Here is a 20,820-nt window from a genome sequence, read left to right on the forward strand (position 1 = left end):
CCGACAAAAGTCCCCAACACAGGTCCGGCCCACCATAACAACAGGCTCCATCCGCTTGCCCTCGTCTGCTTCTGGGGGAAGTAGAGCCTTGCTTCCCCGTCTGTGCCGGTGGGCTCCTCCTGAAGAAGATGGTGGTTGGGATGGAAAGCAAGGGGTCTGCACTACCTGGTCTATGTGGACCCCGAGCCGTTTCCCTGAGCTCTGGGGGACATGGGGCAATATCGGCGCAGATGGCCTGACTGGCCACAACCCCAGCAGACCCTGGAACCAGGGCGTGTGTTTTGTGTCATTTCAGCCACCCAATGCAGGCTTTTCAGTCTCCGGGCTGCTCTGCCCCCTAGCTCGCACAGAGGGTCTCTCTCCCTGCACCCCCACCAAAGCCCCAGCTGAAGCCCCAGCCCACACCAGCTCCCTCTCCAAAGCCATCTCCAAGGCTATCAGCAATGACTCAGGATGAGCTAGCTGGGTCTGTATGCGCAGCTCCGTAGGAGAGAGTGCCTGTATGAACTGGTCCCGTGCTAGAGAGGCTCTCAGTGTCATTAGCTAGCACCCGTAGAGGCTCTCCAGGCTGCCTGCGTCTATTACTCAGTTCGGAGCGCAGTAGCCCGGGCTGTACACAACTGTCCATAGCGCCTCCTCAGTGCTCCCACTAAAGCCCCATAATCATGTCTGTCCTCGGGGCTAATCAATATCAAACAGGCCAGAGCTTCATCCGTGAGGCATAAAGCCAACTGCAGTGCCCTTTCTTCATCCGACCACCCCCTAAAATGAGCTAACAGTTCAAACTGAGCATGAAAAGCTTCCCAATCCGCCTTACCGGAATCTTAACAGATACGGACGCAGCCGGTAACTGGGCGAAGCCATGTTTGTTTACACCCTGAGCCCCAGATTCCTCGTCCCGCCGCGTCGACGTCACCCCTTCGGTCCGCCCACTAGAATCCGCGCAAAACACAGTCGACGAAGGACTCATGCCCGCTTCAGCCCCCATCACTCTAACGTCCTCCCTCAAGCGGCCGCTGGGCTCCGACACCCTGGCGATCTCCTGGCCTGACTAGATCATAAAGGAACAATTGTCCAGACAGAGGATTGAGTTTACGAATTGACGGTTTATTAAACCAACTTTACACAGGCTACTGTTTGGCCGTAGCCCACGCCAAATAAATGAAAGATAACCCACAAGCCAATCGTGAACTTCTCTTGTGAAGCCCAGGCGAAAGAGAGAGAACAAAGGCTAAACCTGGTCTTAACTTCCAATGCTCCATCCCCCTGCCCAACCCCCCTCCACGCCACTCCGCCAACCGCCAGGATGCCCGGCATCAGAACATTCCAGGCATGTCGAACCCCGTGAACACTGGGTACTGGTAAGTACAACACAACCACCTACTAGCCTAACACATAACACACAGCTGTCTGTGCGGGTCGCTACAATACAATCATACTAGCAAAGTTAATGATCACAAGTCAGTCATAATGTGGCTAATAGTCTAGCCTATCTATTTATATATACATGTATTTAGCAAGCTAAAAACAGAGCTTAAGCTGTTGGGAGGACGTCATGTCATTATTTGACCGCGGTCAAGTCATTGGAGAAGTGGGTGAGTGACATTTTTTCCCCCCTCATATCGTTTATCGGTGGCTACAGCTAGAGATGCAGGTGTCATTTGGTTAGCTAGTTGATCAACCCTGCTCCTCCGCCAGAGCAGCGCATCCAGTGTCAACGCTCTGAATTTACGAACGACGCAGAGCGCACTCTGTCACACTGAAGTCAATTTACGAAAGCACCCTTAGTTGTCAATCAAATATATTTGGCAGCGATCAAATGGACGGGCAGGCAAGTTCCCATTCAGTTGCCAAAACGTGCGTTGGCAGGTAAACTGTAGGAAGAGCAGACTACTAATTCCTCCATTGTTTATCAGTGCAATTTTGAGGGCTAACTCACTGAAAAAGTTTGAGAGAGTTTATCTAATGTTCCCTAGTTAGATTTTGGCTCATCTTGCTCTTGCTAGCTTTAGTTGTTGATCTTGTTGTTGATGTGCATAACTGAGGGAGAGAGCCTACCTTTTCATGGTTGTTTGATCAATAGATAGGACTGTAAAGTTCCCAAATGTAAGAGCCTCCCCTGGTATTTACTTATTTGCAGAATACATCCACAGAATACATCCATTCAGGTGTATTTTGTGGCTTTTGGCTAATGTGTTCTATTGGCATAGTTGTGCTGTTGCTACTGCCTGAAAAAACAGTCCAGTTCGAAGTGAAATATGGAAGGCCCATGAGGCAAATGGCTTATTTGCATAAAGGCCTACTGTAGCTCTGATTGACTATGGCTCACCAGTCTGTGAAAACTCCGGGTCCTGGACTAGACAGATGTTTTTATTAGGTTTTATTTACTGCACCGTCTATTAATTTGTAAGGGATTTCCTCCTCCTCTTCCGAAGAGGAGAGGCGAAAAGGATCAGAGGACCAATATGCGGCGTGGTAAGTGTCCATGGTTCTTTTAATATGTAAATGTACACATGAACAACTGAATACAAAAACAAGAAACGTGAAAACCCAAAACAGTCCTATCTGGTGCAAACACAGAGACAGGAACAATCACCCACAAACACACAGTGAAACCCAGGCTACCTAAGTATGATTCTCAATCAGAGACAACAAATGACACCTGCCTCTGATTGAGAACCATACTAGGTCAAAACATAGAAATACCCAAATCATAGAAAAACAAACATAGACTGCCCACCCCAACTCACACCCTGACCATACTAAATAATGACAAAACAAAGGAAATAAAGGTCAGAACGTGACATAATTGCTCAAACGCATGGCCGCTTTCCCACTATAATGCTATAGAATTTTCACAAATGCCATACTATATGTCATTCCCAGACATTCTATGAATTTATGAGAATGTGAAAATGACCATATCTAAGTGCTCACTTATCAGAAGAAAAACAAATCTCATATTCTTCCTGGGGGTGTATATGAACAGATTTGATGTTGCTAAAATGCTGTCAGTTCTAATTTAAGTCTCCACTCCTACCTTCAATTCAAAAAATCCCAATTTAATTCATTGTTAGATTTTATTAAAAGGGGCCATCTCTGATTGCTATTTCAATTTGTGAGATTTTAAAATAATGACTTATACCGATTGATTCATGAAGAATATATAACTTTAATAACTATAAATGCCTCATGAGCCTAGTTCAACTGTCATACCCCACCAGAACCCCAAATAAGCTTGTTTTACTCAATTGTTTGTAACAATGCAATCGTAAACAAACACTGTTTTCTCAGTTCTCTCTCGCTCTCTCTCTCTCTGACCCTTTATTTGTTGGCAAGCATGCTAAGAGCATATCAAACCTCAACATAGATGTCTAGAAAGGTGGGAGAGTGACAGAGAGAGAGAGAGAGATAATTTAAGAGCCCCAGGACAGCAACACAATTAGACCCAACCAAATTATGATGAAGCAAAAAGATAACTATTTGACACACTGGAATGAATCAACCAAAAAACAGAGCAAATTGGAATGCTATATGGCCCAAAACCGAGATTACACAGTGGCAGAATACCTGGCCAATGTGACTAACTATGTACAGACTTAGTGAGCCTAGTCTTGCTATGTAGAGAAGTCGTCATAGGTAGACCTGGCTCTCGAGAGAAGACAGGCTATGTGCACACTGCCCACAAAATGAGATGGAATCTGAGCTTTCTAACCTCCAGCCAAATGTCTGACCACAGTAGAGATACATATTTCCCACAGATCACACCTACCCACAAAGAATTTGAAAAAAAAAATCTAACATTGATAAACTCCCATATCTGTTGTTTAGGCGAATACCGCAGTATGCAACCACAGCAGCAGATGTGTGGCCCACTGCCATGACTCTTGAAATGTGTGGAGGCAGGTAGCCTAGTGGTTAGAGCGTTTGACTAGTAACTGGAAGGTTGCAAGATAGATTCCCCGATCTGACAAGATAAAAATATGTCATTCTGCCCTTAAAAAGGCAGGTAACCCACTGTTCCTAGACCGTCATTGAAAATAAGAATTTGTTCTTAACTGACTTGCCTAGTTAAATAAAGGTTAAAAAATATATAATAATGTCTTTACCATTTTGAGACTTTTGAGTACTGTTAATTTCTAATATGTTTTTGTTAATGTTGTTTTGCGGCTTCTCACTTTTGTTCATTGTTCATTTCACTTGCTTTGGCAATGTAAACACTTTTTTTCCATGCCAATAAAGCCCCATTGAATTGATAGAGAGAGAAGTGTGTGTGTGTGTGAGATATATACATCTAAGTGATTGTGTTTGCGGTACCTCCACACAAATCCACCTGCTATTTGCTAAGTTGATCTACCCCTCAAAGAATCAAACATCTCAAGCGAGACCCTCCAACATAATCTCCAGTCATGATTGAACCCTTCCTCTAACGCTCTTGTCTTGCACTCTCCAGCCATTGACAGAGCATAAAATCCCACATTCACACTTCCTAGTTCTTCGTCCTCCGTTTGTGTAGGTCGGTTTCAAAATATTTGGAGGTGAAAGCTTCCACTCAGTGATGACAGAGAGTTAGAGAGGAACACAGATAATCAGGCCATACTATCTCAGGTCGAGGAGCGTTGCTTTTATGGCTTATATGACCTGGAATTTGAATTACAGTGCTCCTAAAGTTACTTTTCTGCCGGGCTCTGAGGAATGGGGGGTGTGGAAAGGGAAACCAATTATGGTCTACCAGGCCTGCTGTCAAGCAGACACTACCCTCTAAACACAAACAATCCCCTCTCCTCCCGGCGCTACACATCTAAACACCTCCACACAAACAGCAATTCACACGCACATGCACACACCATCATGTCCGTAATATAGAGTCAATAGCTTCGCAACTACGTAAAATGCACCAATACCAACATACGCATGCATGGGAGCGCACGCATACACACCAGTAAAGATGTCCAGTATCTGTCAAGCAGTGTGGTGGAGAGCACACAGCTGTGACGAAGATGCAGCCAACAGAGCAGTCCATCTTTCTCTCTCAAATTGAAATTCATATCCAAATTGAATATGCTTTAATGGCATGAATAACAAGGTCAATGTTGACAAAGCAAAGTGATACACACAAAGATGACAGTAACATTGACAGCAAAAAAAAATAGTAGCTATATTTAAAAACAAAAGATAATGGTCAACGTTTAGAATTGAAAAAATATATATATCTCTATCTATATATATCTTTCAATTTAAACATTGACCATTATTTTTTGTTTTTAAATATAGCTACTATTTTTATTGCTGTCAACGTTACTGTCATCTTTGTGTGTAAATACTGTACACTGCTCCAAAAAATAAAGGGAACACTAAAGTAACACATCCTAGATCTGAATGAAATATTCTTATTAAATACTTTTTTCTTTACATAGTTGAATGTGCTGACAACAAAATCACACAAAAATGATCAATGGAAATCAAATTTATCAACCCACTCTGGATTTGGAGTCACACTCAAAATTAAAGTGAAAACCACACTACAAGCTGATCCAACTTTGATGTAATGTCCTTAAAACAAGTCAAAATGAGGCTCAGTAGTGTGTGTGGCCTCCACGTGCCTGTATGACCTCCCTACAACGCCTGGGCATGCTCCTGATGAGGTGGCGGATGGTCTCCTGAGGGATCTCCTCCCAGACCTGGACTAAAGCATCCCCCAGTCCTGGACAGTCTGTGGTGGATGGAGCGAGACATGATGTCCCAGATGTGCTCAATTGGATTCAGGTCTGGGGAACGGGCGGGCCAGTCCATAGCATCAATATCTTCCTCTTGCAGGAACTGCTGACACACTCCAGCCACATGAGGTCTAGCATTGTCTTGCAGTAGGAGGAACCCAGTGCCAACCACATTAGCATATGGTCTCACAAGGGGTCTGAGGATCTCATCTTCGTACCTAATGGCAGTCAGGCTACCTCTGGCGAGCACATGGAGGGCTGTGCAGTCCCCCAAATAAATGCCACCCCACACCATGACTGACCCACCGCCAAACCGGTCATGGAGGATATTGCAGGCAGCAGAACGTTCTCCACGGCGTCTCCAGACTGTCACGTCTGTCACATGTGCTCAGTGTGAACCTGCTTTCATCTGTGAAGAGCACAGGGCGCCAGTGGTGAACACCAATCTTGGTGTTCTCTGGCAAATGCCAAACGTCCTGCACGGTTTTGGGCTGTAAGCACAACCCCCACCTGTGGATGTCGGCCCTCATACCACCCTCATGGAGTCTGTTTCTGACCATTTGAGCAGACACATGCACATTTGTGGCCTGCTGGAGGTCATTTTGCAGGCATCTGGCAGTGCTCCTCCTGCTCCTCCTTGCACAAAGGCGGAGGTAGCAGTCCTGCTGCTGGGTTGTTGCCCTCCTACGGCCTCCTCCACGTCTCCTGATGTACTGGCCTGTCTCCTGGTAGCGCCTCCATGCTCTGGACACTACGCTGACAGACACAGCAAACCATCTTGCCACAGCTCGCATTGATGTGCCATCCTGGATGAGCTGCACTACCTGAGCTACTTGTGTGGGTTGTAGACTCCGTCTCATGCTACCACTAGAGTGAAAGCACCGCCAGCATTCAAAAGTGATCAAAACATCAGCCAGGAAGCATAGGAACTGAGAAGTGGTCTGTGGTCACCACCTGCAGAACCACTCCTTTATTGGGGGTGTCTTGCTACTTGCCTATAATTTCCACCTGTTGTCTATTCAATTTGCACAACAGCATGTGAAATGTATTGTCAATCAGTGTTGCTTCCTAAGTGGACAGTTTGATTTCACAGAAGTGTGATTGACTTGGAGTTACATTGTGTTGTTTAAGTGTTCCCTTTATTTTTTTGAGCAGTGTATATATGTACACACACACACAGTTCCGGTCAAAAGTTTGGACACACCTACTCATTCCAGGGTTTTTATACATTTTTTGTATTTTCTACATTGTACAATTATAGTGAAGACATCAACACTATAAAATAACATATGAATCATGTATTAACCAAAAATGTGCCAAACAAATCAAAATTATATTTGAGATTCTTCAAAGTAGCCACCCTTTGCCTTGACAGCTTGGCATGACAGATTTAATTCTTGGCATTCTCTCAACCAGCTTCATGATGTAATCACCTGGAATGCATTTCAAAAATCTAATCAAATCAAATTTTATGTCAAATGCACAGAATACAACAGGTGTTACAGTGAAATTCTTACTTACAAGCCCTGAACTAACAATGCAGTTTTAAGATAAAAGAAGAAGAAATATTTCAAATAATTAAGGAGCAACAATAAAATAACAGAAGCTAGGCTATATACAGGAGGTTTCAGTACAGAGTCAATGTGCGGGGACACCGTACATCGAGGTAATATGTACATGTAGGTAGAGGTAAAGTGACTATGCATGGATAATAAAGAGAGCGTAGCAGCAGTGTAGAAATGGGGGGTGGGGTGGGTACAATGCAAACAGTCTGGGTAGCCATTTGATTAGCTGTTCAGGAGTCTTATGGCTTGGGGGTAGAAGCTGTCTTTTGGACCTAGACTTGGCGCTCTGCTACCGCTTGCCATGCGGTAGCAGAGAGAACAATCTATGACTAGGGTGGCTGGGGTCCTTGGCAATTTTTTGGGCCTTCCTCTTGGTATAGAGGATCTGGATGGCAGGAAGCTTGGCCCCAGTGATGTACTGGGCCGTACGCACTACGTTCTGTAGTGCCTCAGGTCAGAGGCGGAGCAGTTGCGACACCAGGCGGTGATGCAACCAGAGGCGGAGCAGTTGCAATACCAGGCGGTGATGCAACCAGAGGCGGAGCAGTTGCGATACCAGGCGGTGATGCAACCAGTCAGGATGCTCTCGATGGTGCAGATGTAGAACTTTTTGAGGATCTGAAGACCTGCGCCAAATCTTCTCAGTGAATAGGAGTTGTCGTGCCCTCTTTACGACTGTGTGTTTGGACCAGGTTAGTTTGTTGGTGATGTGGACACCAAGGAACTTGAAGTTCCCAACCTGCTCTACTACAACTCCATAGATGAGAATGGGGGCATGCTCGGTCCTCCGTCTTCTGTAGTCCACAACCATCTCCTTTTTGATCACGTTGAGAGAGAGGTTGTTATCCTGGCACCACACTGCCAGGTCTTTGACCTCCTCCCTATAGGCTGTCTCATCGTTATCGGTGATCACTGTTGTGTCGTCTGCAAACTTAATGATGGTGTTAGAGTCGTGCTTGGCCATGCAGTCGTGGGTGAACAGGGAGTACAGGAGGGGACTGAGCACCCCCCCTGAGGGGCCCCTGTGTTGAGGATCATCATGGCAGCGTGGCCCGTCTGGAAGTCCAGGATCCAGTTGCAAAGGAGGTGTTTAGTCCCAGGGTCCTTAGCTTAGTGATGAACTTTGAGGGCAATTGGGTGTTGAACACTGAGCTGTAGTCAATGAATAGCATTCTCACGTATGTGTTCCTTTTGGCCAGGTGGGAAAGGACAGTGTGGAGTGCAATAGAGATTGCAATAGAGATTGCATCATCTGTGGATCTGTTGAGCCGGTATGCAAATTGTAGTGGATCTAGGGTTTCTGGTATGATGGAGTTTATGTGAGCCATGACCAGCCTTTCATGACTACAGACAGGAGTGCCACAGGTTAGTAGTCATTTAGGAAGGTTACCTTGGTGTTCTTGGGCAAAGGGACTATGGTGGTCTGCTTGAAGCATGTTGGTATTACAGACTCGATCAGTGAGAGGTTGAAAATGTCAATGAAGACACTTGCCAGTTGATCAGCGCATGCTCGGAATACACGTCCAGGTAATCCGTCTAGCCTTGCGATCTTGTGAATGTGGACCTGTCTAAAGGTCTTACTCACATCAGCTACGGAGAGCTTGATCACACAGTCGTACGGAACAGCTGATGGTCTCATGCATGCTTCAGTGTTGCTTGCCTCAAAACGAGCATAGAGGTTATTTAGCTCGTCTGGTAGGTTTGTGTCACTGAGCAGCTTGCGTCTGTGCTTCCCTTTGCAGTCCATAATAGTTTGCAAGCCCTGCCACATCCGACGAGTGTCAGAGCCGGTGTAGTACGATTCAATCTTAGTTCTGTATTGACGCTTTGCCTGTTTGATGGTTCGTAGAAGGGTTTAGCTGGATTTCTTTTAAGCATCCGGGTAGAGTCCCGCTCAATGAAAGCGGCAGATCTACCCTTAAGCTCAGTGTGGATATTGCCTGTATTCCATGGCTTCTGGTTGGGGTACAGTCACTGTGGGGACAAAGTCATCGATACACTTATTGATGACGGCAGTGACTAATGCGGTGTACTCCACAATGCCATCGGAAGAATGCCAGAACATATTCTAGTCTGTGCAAGCAAAACAGTGCTGTAGCTTAGCATCTGCATCTGCATCCTCAGACCACTTCCTATTGAGTCAGTCACTGGTACTTCAATTAACAAGGTGTGCCTTGTTAAAAGTTAATTTGTGGAAATGTATTTCCTTTTTAATGCGTTTGAGCCAATCAGTTTTGTTGTTACAAGGTAGGGGTGGTATACAAAAGATAGCCCTATTTGGTAAAAGACCAAGTCCATATTATGGCAAGAACAGCTCAATTAAACAAAGAGAAACAACAGTCCATCATTAATTTAAGCCATGGATATCAGTCAATCCAGAAAATGTCAAGAACTTTGAAAGTTTCTTCAAGTGCAGTTGCAAAAACCATAAGGCGCTATGATGAAACTGGCTCTGATGAGGACTGCCACAGGAAAGGAAAATCAATAATTACCTCTGATGCAGAGGATAATTCATTAGAGTTACCAGCCTCAGAAATAATCAATTAACTGCACTTCAGATTGCACCTCACAGATTTCAAGTAACAGACACATCTCAACATCAACTGTTCAGGGGAGACTGTGTGAATCAGGCCTTCATGGTCAAATTACTGCAAAGAAACCACTACTAAAGGACACCAATTATCAGAAGAGACTTGCTTGGGCCAATAAACACAAGCAATGGACATTAAACTGGTGGAAATATGTCCTTTGGTCTGATGAGTCCTAATTTGTGATGTTTGGTTCCAACCTCCATGTATTTGTGAGACTCAGAGTAGGTGAATGGATGATCTCTGCATGTGTGGTTCCCACGGTGAAGCATGGAGGAGGAGGTGTGATGATGTGGGGTGCTTTGCTGGTGACACTGTCATTGATTTATTTAGATTTCAAGGCACACTTAACCAGCATGGCTACCACAGCATTTTGCACGCCATCCCATCTGGTTTCAGCTTAGTGGGACTATCATTTGTTTTTCAACACGACAATGACCCAAACCACACCTCCAGGCCGAGTAAGGGCTATTTGACCAAGAAGGAGAGTGATGGAGTGCTGCATCAGATGACCTGGCCTCCACAATCACCCGAACTCAATCCAATTGAGATGGTTTGGGATAAGTTGGACCGCAGAGTGAAGGAAAAGCAGCCAACAAGTGCTCAGCACATGTGAGAACTCCTTCTAAACTGTTGAAAAAGCATTCCAGGTGACTACCTCATGAAGCTGGTTGAGAGAATGCTAAACTGTCTAAAAGGCAAAGGGTGGCTACTTTGAAGAATATAAAATACATTTTGATTTTTTAAAAACTTTTTTGGTTACTACATGATTCCATATGTGTTATTTCATAGTTTTGATGTCTTCATAATAAAGAAAAAGCCTTGAATGAGTAGGTGTGTCCAAACTTTTGACTGGTACTGTGTGTGTGTTATATATATACACACACACAGTACCTGCTTGCACCAATCTCATGTAATTACAGTAAAATACTATAAAATACAAATCCTGCTTCTCTTAAATGAATTAAATTCATTAATTCATTACAATTAATTGTATAATATTTCTTAATGTAAAACATTTTACAGCATCCCTGCAGTAAAGCCTAATTACAGTATTAACCTAGCAACTCTGATGCCAGTATTTATAGCGGAAAGTACATTTTACAGTATAATATTTCCCATTCACCTGAAACAGGTATCTTCAGATGTACGAGTGATTTTCCTATTTCTAGAGAAGGAAGGGTAAAATACTGAAGGACTGGAGAGGAGAACAGGATAATAGGACAAAGAGTGAGGAGAAAATGGCAATTGTGAATAAATATTTTCCAAACACCCACTGTTTCTCTCAAACACATTGACAGGCCCTGAAATCCATTAGTACTACAATGGCTAAAGGAAAGAGAGGAACTGAAAATATGATTGGAGGCAATAAATAAGAAATGAAAGAATACAAACACACTCAAACCCATGGAAGAGAAAAAACAATGAGCAATTTTACTGATAGGAGATGCCAGTCTAAATTCTCCAGGGAGAGAAAGAGACAGATGGAGAGAAAGATAGAACCGGACAGAGACTTAATCACAATAATTATTGATAATGATAAGTAACACAGCAGCAGATGAATATTAAACAGTCTGTGTGTATTTCTGTGTGTGTGTGCATGCATGAATGTGTTTGTGTGTGCGTGGGTGTGGGGGGGGGGGGGGGGTGTGGGGGGGGGCAATGGAGAAATGCATTGGGTAAGGGCTGTACATACTTAAACCATAATCAGTTGAATCATAAATAATTGTCTAAACAAGGCATTTCAATAACATTTCAGGTGATTTTTAAAATCACTGTGAAAAGTGCCTTTCATTTGCATTGTATAAATGATTATATCTATTCGGCCTGACCACCACTCATTTTATTGTGTTACAAACTGGGATTAAAATTTATTTAACTTTCATTTTTTGTCAACAATCTACACAAAATACTCTAATGTCAAAGTGGTAGAAATATTTTTGTTTTGTTTGATAGAAATTAAATAACTAAAATATACTCGTTGCATAAGTATTCAATACAGTCAATACATGTTAGAAACACCTTTGGCAGCTATTCCAACTGTAAGTCTTCTTGGGTGAGTCTCTAATATTTTCATAATTCTTCAAGGTGTTGGGGATCATTGCTAACCAGAATAGAAAGAGGAGCCTAGAGTGTATAGTTTGAGAAACACATTAGAGGTCGACCGATTATGATTTGTCAACGCCGATACCGATTTATTGGAGGACCAAAAAAAAGCTGATAATTATTAATCGGCCGATTTTAAACTTTTATTTTATTTGTAATAATGACAATTCCAACAATAACTGAATGAACGCTTATTTTAACTTAATACATCAATAAAAATCAATTTAGCCTCAAATATAGAATGAAATTTGTTCAATTTGGTTTAAATAATGCAAAAACAAAGTGTTGAAGAAGAAAGTAAAAGTGCAATATGTGCCATGTAAGATAACTTTTAAGTTCCTTGCTCAGAACATGAGAACATATGAAAGCTGGTGGTTCCTTTTAACATGAGTCTTCAATATTCCCAGGTAAGAAGTTTTAGGTTGTAGTTATTATAATAATTATAGGACTATTTATCTCTATACCATTTGTATTTTATATACCTTTGACTATTGGATGTTCTTGTAGGCACTTTAGTATTGACAGTGTAACAGTATAGCTTCCGTCCCTCTCCTCGCTTCTACCTGGGAACACATCGACAACAGCCACCCTCGAAGCAGCGTTACCCATGCAGAGCAAGGGGAACAACCACTCCAGGTTTCAGAACGAGTGACGTTTGAAACGCTATTAGCGCTCACCCCGCTAACTAGCTAGCCATTTCACATCGGTTACAGCAGCCTAATCTCGGGAGCTAATAGGCTTGAAGTCATAAACAGTGCAATGCTTGAAACACTGTTGCAATATACCCTGACTCTGCGTGCAATGAACGCAAGAGAAGTGACACAATTTAACCTAGTTAAATATTGCCTGCTAATCTGGATTTATTTGAGCTAAATATGCAGGTTTAAAAATATATACTTGTGTATTGATTTTAAGAAAGGCATTGATGTTTATGTTTGGAGCAACAACAGTCCTTTTTCACGAATGTGCACCGCATCGATTACATGCAACGCAGGACAGGCTAGATAAACTAGTAATATCATCAACCATGTGTAGTTAACTAGTGATTATGATTGATTGTTTTTTATAAGATAAGTTTAATGTTAGCTCGCAACTTACCTTGGCTTCTTACTGCATTTGCGTAACATGCAGGCTCCTCGTGGAGTGCAATGTAAAGCAGGTGGTTAGAGCGTTGGACTAGTTAACCGTAAGGTTGCAAAATTGAATCCCCGATCTGACAAGGTAAAAATCTGTCCTTCTGCCCCTGAACAAGGCAGTTAACCCACCGTTCCCTGGCCGTCATTGAACATAAGAGTGTGTTCTTAACTGACTTGCCCAATTAAATAAAGGTGTAAAAAAGTGTCCAAAAATACAGATGTCTGATTGTTATGAAAACTTGAAATCGGCCCCAATTAATCGGCCATTCCGATTAATCGGTCAACCTCTAAAACAGACGCCTCACAAGTCCTCAATTGACAGCTTCATTAAATAGTACCCGCAAAACACCAGTCTCAATGAAAACAGTGAAGAGGCGACTCCGGGATGCTGACTCTGTCCAGAGTCTGTGTTCTTTTGCCCATCTTAATCTTTTATTTTTATTGGCCAGTCTGAGATATGGATTTTTCTTTGAACCTCTGCCTAGAAGGCCAGCATCCCAGAGTCGCGTCTTCACTAGACTAACAAGTTTCAGAAGAAAGGTCTTTATTTTTAGCCATTTTGAGCCTGTAATCGAACCCACAAATTCTGATAGTCCAGATACTCAACTAGTTGAAAGAAGGACAGTTTTATTGCTTCTTTTACCAGCACGCCATGATCAATTAGCCTTAGAAAATTATAAACTTGGATTAGCTAACACAACGTGTCATTGGAACACAGGAGTGATGGTTGCTGATAATGGGCCTCTGTACAACTATGTAGATATTCCATTAAAAATCAGCTGTTTCCAGCTACAAAAGTAATTTACAACATTATCAATGTCTACACTGTATTTCTGATCAATTTGATGTTATTTTAATGTACCAAAAATGTGCTTTTCTTTCAAAAACAGGGACATTTCTAAGTGACTCCAAACTTTTGAATGGTAGTGTATGTACGCACGTGAATCTTGTACAGGGCTTTACATGTACATTCACACATGCACTTGCACACACATGTGATGACTGTGTGATGCTGTCTGTTGGGCTCTAGCATGATGATTCTCTGCTCTGGCCATGTGCTGACTTTGAGGGAAGGCAGTGAATGATAAGGCAGGGTGACACAGGACTGTGTGTGTGTGTCAGCCATAAAGCTGTCCGAGCTCGAACAGGTATTTATGGACAGAGCCTGGAGGCGTGGGAGAAACATCTGTTTAGTCAGAGGAGATGGCCAGCCACTCTGTGTGTGTGTGTGTGTGTGTGTGGTGGGGGGGGGGGGGGGTGGGAGATAGTGATAGTGTGTGTGTCTCTGTCTGTCTTTCTTTCTGTGTGTGTCCCTACACACTGCAAACATCGCCAAGAAAACTTATCATGTAGTAGATTACCGGGGCGTACGTGTCACAAACTCAATTTCATGAGCACAGTCAATAAACAGTATAGATTTTCCACAGTATTCTTTTTGCACTTCTTGTATCTACTGTATCAGGTGTGTGTGTGTGTGTGTGTGTGTGTGTGTGTGTGTGTGTGTGTGTGTGTGTGTGTGTGTGTGTGTGTGTGTGAGTTACTGTCATTGAAATGAATGGTAATGAATAATAATCCAGAGTTATTATGTGGACTCTGTGCTGATACCTGGGTATGCATCCCAAATGAGCCCTGGTCAAAAAATAATGCATTTATGTAGGGAATAGGGTGTCATTTGGGACCCGTCCTAAGTAACCTTCTTCACTGCTAGGTCAGGATATAGATGATGGTGACCTCTGTCCTTGGTATGGATTAAACGTAGAGGATAAAGGCAGGGAGGTACTAGGATGCAGATGATGCACGCCCACGTATGTTTTTAGCTAGCTACAGTAGTAAAGTGTTGGTTCCATGTTTCATGAGCTGAAATAAAATATTCCAGAAATATTCCATACGTAAATGTTGTGTACAAATTTGTTTACATCCCTGTTAGTGAGCATGTATCCTTTGCCAAGATAATCCATCCACCTGAAAGGTGTGACATATCAAGATGCTTTAAACAGCATTTAAAAATATATATATATTTAACCTTTATTTAACCAGGAAGGGCTCATAGAGATTTGAAATATATTTTTCAAGAGCATCCTGGCCAAGATAGGCAGTACCAAGTCATTACACAATAACAGACAGCCAACATGAAAAACTACAGGTAATATAGTAAAAAAAAAAAAGAATTCACAAGAGTATAACAAAATCATAAAACAGCAAATTAAAAACATTGACAGGTCAGGGAATCAGCCTCAAAATCCTTCATCAATGATTTAAAAACACCAATTGGACAAGTTGTTCCAGTTTAAAAGTATTTTGTAAGGGGTTCCAAGCCTGATCATTTGACAGATGCACATTGTGCTGGGGACAAAAAAGGCCACTCTAAATGTGCAGTTTTGTCACACAACACAACACAAAGCCACAGTCTCAAGTTTTGAGGCAGTGTGCAATTGGCATGCTGACTGCAGGAATGTCTACCAGAGCTGTGCCAGAAAATGTAATGTTAATTTCTCTATCATAAACTGCCACCAACGTCATTTTAGAGAATTTGGCAGTACGTCCAGCTGGCCTCACTACCGCTGACCAAGTTTAACCACGCCAGCCCAGGATGTCCACATCTTACTTCTTCACCTGCGGGATCGTCTGAGACCAGCTGATGAAACTGTGGATTTGCACAGAAACTTGACCTGACTGCAGTTTGGCATTGTAACCAACTTCAGTGGGCAAATGCTCACCTTCGATGTCCACTGGCACGCTGGAGAAGTGTGCTCTTCAAGGATGAATCCCATTTTTAACTGTACCGGGCAGATGGCAGAGAGCAAGTAGGTGAGCGGTTTGCTGATGTCAACGTTGTGAACATAGTTCCCCAAGGTGGTGGCAGGGTTATGGTATGGGCAGGCATAAGCTACGGATAAGGAACACAATTGCATTTCATCTATGACAATTTGAATGCACAGAGATACTGTGACGAGACCCATTGTCGTGCCATTCATCTGCCGCCATCACCTCATGTTTCAGCATGATAATGCACGGCCCCATGTCGCAAGAATCTGTACACAATTCCTGAAAGCTGAAAAGGTCCCAGTTCTTCCATGGCCAGCATACTCACCAGACATGTCACCAATTGAGTATGTTTGGGATGCTATCGATCTACGTGTACGACAGCATGTTCCGGGTCCCGCAAATATCCAGAAACTTCGAATAGCCATTGAAGAGGAGTGGGACAACATTCCACAGGCCACAATCAACAGCCTGATCAACTCTACGGGAAGGATTTGTTTCGCCCTGCATAAGGCAAATGGTGGTCACAACCAGATACTGACTGGTTTTCTGATTCACGCCCCTACTTTTTTTTTAAAAGTTCTCTGCAACCAACAGCTGAATATCTGTATTTCCAGTCATGTGAAATCCATAGATTAGTGCCTAATACATTTATTTCAATTGACTGATTTCCTTATATGAACTGTAACTCAGTAAAATCCTTAAAATTGTTGCATGTTGCGTTTATATTTTCGTTCAGTGTACATTTAAAAAAGTACAATAAATCAATTGAATATACACCATCACAAAAAATCCATTATTTATTTTGATCATGTCTAAAGAAACATTATGATATGAAGAAAATGTATTTCAAAAGAACCGAATACAAGTTGGCCTACTGTATGTTATCTGGCTAAGCTCCATGCCATAGGCTGTAGGCTTGTTTCCTTATCTGAAAATATATGTTTATAAGTTCCATTCCATTATATTATATGATTTTATAGTAAGAAGAATATAATTGAACTTAGCTGAAATAAATAGAAAGGATATTTTTCCCATTCCTAAGCAAGTACGCATATGAAGTTGCTATGTAGCGTCAAAGTCATCATTTGAAACAGGTCCTATATGCTAGATTTAGAGTTATTTGTCAACTTTAGTTGTGACTGATACAAACATTAGAATGTCTTAGAAATCAAAACATATATGGTCTGCATGATGCAGACAATCAATGATTTGAGAAAGTGTGCGCTCTGTTCCTTGCCTCAGGCTGCACAGCTTTTCTCTTATCAAGTGATCATATTTTCACCCATCAGACTATTTTCAATTTAATCTTGTCTCTACTAATATGTAAAATATATTCAATTTAGAATGACCCATTATCAAATGGGCAGGAACAGGGGAAAAAAGGAATGTCATCTGTATGCACTTGAATAGTGAATGGAGGCTGCATGCTTTCCGCTTACCTCGGTTTTATAGTGGAGCATAAATAAATATGCTACACTATAAATATAAGAGCCCCTATTTCACTTCATGCATCAACCACTGTTTGAAGAGCATGCTCTTACTGCGCGACAGGTGATATTCCGCCCATGGGCTCTCCAAGCCTGTTTTTGCAGCTACCCAGTGTTTAATTTGGGAAACCAAGTGAAGGCTGTTTCGGACACATAGATAGTAACATATTTTCGCAACTAAACTTATTTCACTAAACTCATTGTATTCTTTTTTTTTGTACTCCTTGACGAAGGCCATGCAGCCGAAACGCGTCGGTTTAAAAAAAACGTTGTTTCTATTAAAGGCATTTTATTTAATTATATGAAGAGTGCCTTGGTCCTCCTTTCTTTTTGATGACCAATTTACCTCTTTTACCAAAGAGCACCTTCTATCTACCAACATTTACTATCATGTACCTTAGTAGCGCTTCCCTTCCTCCTCTTTCTACTATATTTCACTAAACTGTTGACAGCTCCTCAGCACGCTTGAAAAGGAATAAAGGAGATAGAGTAGGAGATGGAAATGCATGGTGGTGAGATATTCTGTATAGCTTAAGTTAGTGCCACCCAAGTAATAGTGAAAATTTAAAAAATTCCTTATTCAAAATCAAATACAAATTCACTATAATTGTAGGTGAACTGTGAGCCGTCCCCGCACAATCAAGGAACCAACAGCATCGACTAGAGCTACAGGACCAGTCAAAAGTTTGAACATACATACTCATTCAAGGGTTTTTCCTTATTTTTACTACTTTCTACATTATAAAATAGTGAAGACATCAAAACTATGAAATAACACATGTGCAATTATGTAGTGAGCACAAAAGTGTTAAACAAATTAAAATATATTTTATATTTGAGATTCTTCAAAGTAGCCACCCATTGCCTTGAGGACAGCTTTGCACACTTTTGGCATTCTCTCAACCAGCTTCATGAGGAATGCTTTTCCAACAGTCTTGAAGGACTTCCCACATATGTTCAAGTCCGGGCTCTGCCTGGGCCACTCAAGGACATTCAGAGACTTGTCCCGAAGCCACTCCTGCATTGTCTTGTCTGTGTGCTTAGGGTTGTTGTCCTGTTGTAAGGTGAACCTTACAAGTCTACCCCAGTCTTTTATTTTATTTTATTTCACCTTTATTTAACCAGGTAGGCAAGTTGAGAACAAGTTCTCATTTACAATTGCGACCTGGCCAAGATAAAGCAAAGCAGTTCGACAGATACAACGACACAGAGTTACACATGGAGTAAAACAAACATACAGTCAATAATACAGTATAAACAAGTCTATATACAATGTGAGCAAATGAGGTGAGAAGGGAGGTAAAGGCAAAAAAGGCTATGGTGGCAAAGTAAATACAATATAGCAAGTAAAACACTGGAATGGTAGTTTTGCAATGGAAGAATGTGCAAAGTAGAAATAAAAATAATGGGGTGCAAAGGAGCAAAATAAATAAATAAATTAAATACAGTTGGGAAAGAGGTAGTTGTTTGGGCTAAATTATAGGTGGACTATGTACAGGTGCAGTAATCTGTGAGCTGCTCTGACAGTTGGTGCTTAAAGCTAGTGAGGGAGATAAGTGTTTCCAGTTTCAGAGATTTTTGTAGTTCGTTCCAGTCATTGGCAGCAGAGAACTGGAAGGAGAGGCGGCCAAAGAAAGAATTGGTTTTGGGGGTGACTAGAGAGATATACCAGCTGGAGCGTGTGCTACAGGTGGGAGATGCTATGGTGACCAGCGAGCTGAGATAAGGGGGGACTTTACCTAGCAGGGTTTTGTAGATGACATGGAGCCAGTGGGTTTGGCGACGAGTATGAAGCGAGGGCCAGCCAACGAGAGCGTACAGGTCGCAATGGTGGGTAGTATATGGGGCTTTGGTGACAAAACGGATTGCACTGTGATAGACTGCATCCAATTTGTTGAGTAGGGTATTGGAGGCTATTTTGTAAATGACATCGCCAAAGTCGAGGATTGGTAGGATGGTCAGTTTTATAAGGGTATGTTTGGCAGCATGAGTGAAGGATACTTTGTTGCGAAATAGGAAGCCAATTCTAGATTTAACTTTGGATTGGAGATGTTTGATATGGGTTTGGAAGGAGAGTTTACAGTCTAACCAGACACCTAAGTATTTGTAGTTGTCCACGTATTCTAAGTCAGAGCCGTCCAGAGTAGTGATGTTGGTCAGGCGGGTAGGTGCAGGTAGCGATTGGTTGAAGAGCATGCATTTAGTTTTACTTGTATTTAAGAGCAATTGGAGGCCACGGAAGGAGAGTTGTATGGCATTGAAGCTTGCCTGGAGGGTTGTTAACACAGTGTCCAAAGAAGGGCCGGAAGTATACAGAATGGTGTCGTCTGCGTAGAGGTGGATCAGAGACTCACCAGCAGCAAGAGCGACCTCATTGATGTATACAGAGAAGAGAGTCGGTCCAAGAATTGAACCCTGTGGCACCCCCATAGAGACTGCCAGAGATCCAGACAGCAGACCCTCCGATTTGACACACTGAACTCTATCAGAGAAGTAGTTGGTGAACCAGGCGAGTCTAAGGCCCTGAGCACTCTGGAGCAGCTTTTCATCAAGGATATCTCTGTACTTTGCTTCGTTCCTCTTTCCCTTGATCCCAACTAGTCTCCCAGTCCCTGCTGCTGAAAGACATCCTCACAGCATGATGCTGCCACCACCATGCTTCACTGTAGGAATGGTGCCAGGTTTCCTACATATGTGACGCTTGGCATTCAGAGGAGTTGCTTACGTCTGGCCACTCTCTGGCCACTCTACCATAAAGGCCTGATTGGTGGAGTGCTCACCTCCACCACTCCACCAAAAGCACTCCATTGGTGGAGTGCTCACCTCCCTGACCAAGGCCCTTCTCTCCCGATTGCTCAGTTTGGCCAGGCGGACAGCTTTAGGAAGAGTCTTGGTGGTTCCAAACTTTTTTCATTTAAGAATGATGGAGGCCACTGTGTTCTTAGGGACCTTCAATGCCCCAGAAATGTTTTGGTACCATTTCCCCAGATCTGTGCCTCAACACAATCCTGTCTCTGAGCTCTACGGACAATTCCTTTGATCTCATGGCTTGGTTTTTGCTCTGACTTGCACTGTCAACTGTGGGACCTTATATAGACAAGTGTGTGCCTTTCCAAATCATGTCCAATCAATTGGATTTACCACAGGTGGACTCCAAAAACACTAACACAAGTTGTAGATACATCTCAAGGATGCTCAATGGAAGCAGGATGCACCTGAGTTCAATTTCAAGTCTTATAGCAAAGGGTCTGAGTGCTTATGTAAAAAGTTTGTTCACTTTTTTATTTTTATATTTTTCTAAAATTGATTAAAACCTGTTTTCGCTTTGTCATTAAGCTTACCTTGACTTGGAAGTGTCGTGTTGGATAGTCATAACCAGCTACCTAATATAGCATCCCTCTGTTTGAGCAGTGTGTTTGAGTAGGCTAAACTAACTGGCTGCATTTGCTAGCTAA

At 42.5% G+C, this 20,820-nt stretch overlaps 1 protein-coding gene across 1 annotated transcript in view; it reads right to left on the reverse strand.

Annotated features, from left to right (window-relative positions):
• LOC115107209 (cadherin-23-like) overlaps positions 1–20,820 on the reverse strand; it is a 578,454-nt gene that overhangs the window by 258,058 nt on the left and 299,576 nt on the right. The window lies entirely within an intron of this gene.

This window comes from Oncorhynchus nerka, linkage group LG23 (genome assembly GCF_034236695.1).
Source record: "Oncorhynchus nerka isolate Pitt River linkage group LG23, Oner_Uvic_2.0, whole genome shotgun sequence".
NCBI classification, from domain to species: domain Eukaryota; kingdom Metazoa; phylum Chordata; class Actinopteri; order Salmoniformes; family Salmonidae; genus Oncorhynchus; species Oncorhynchus nerka.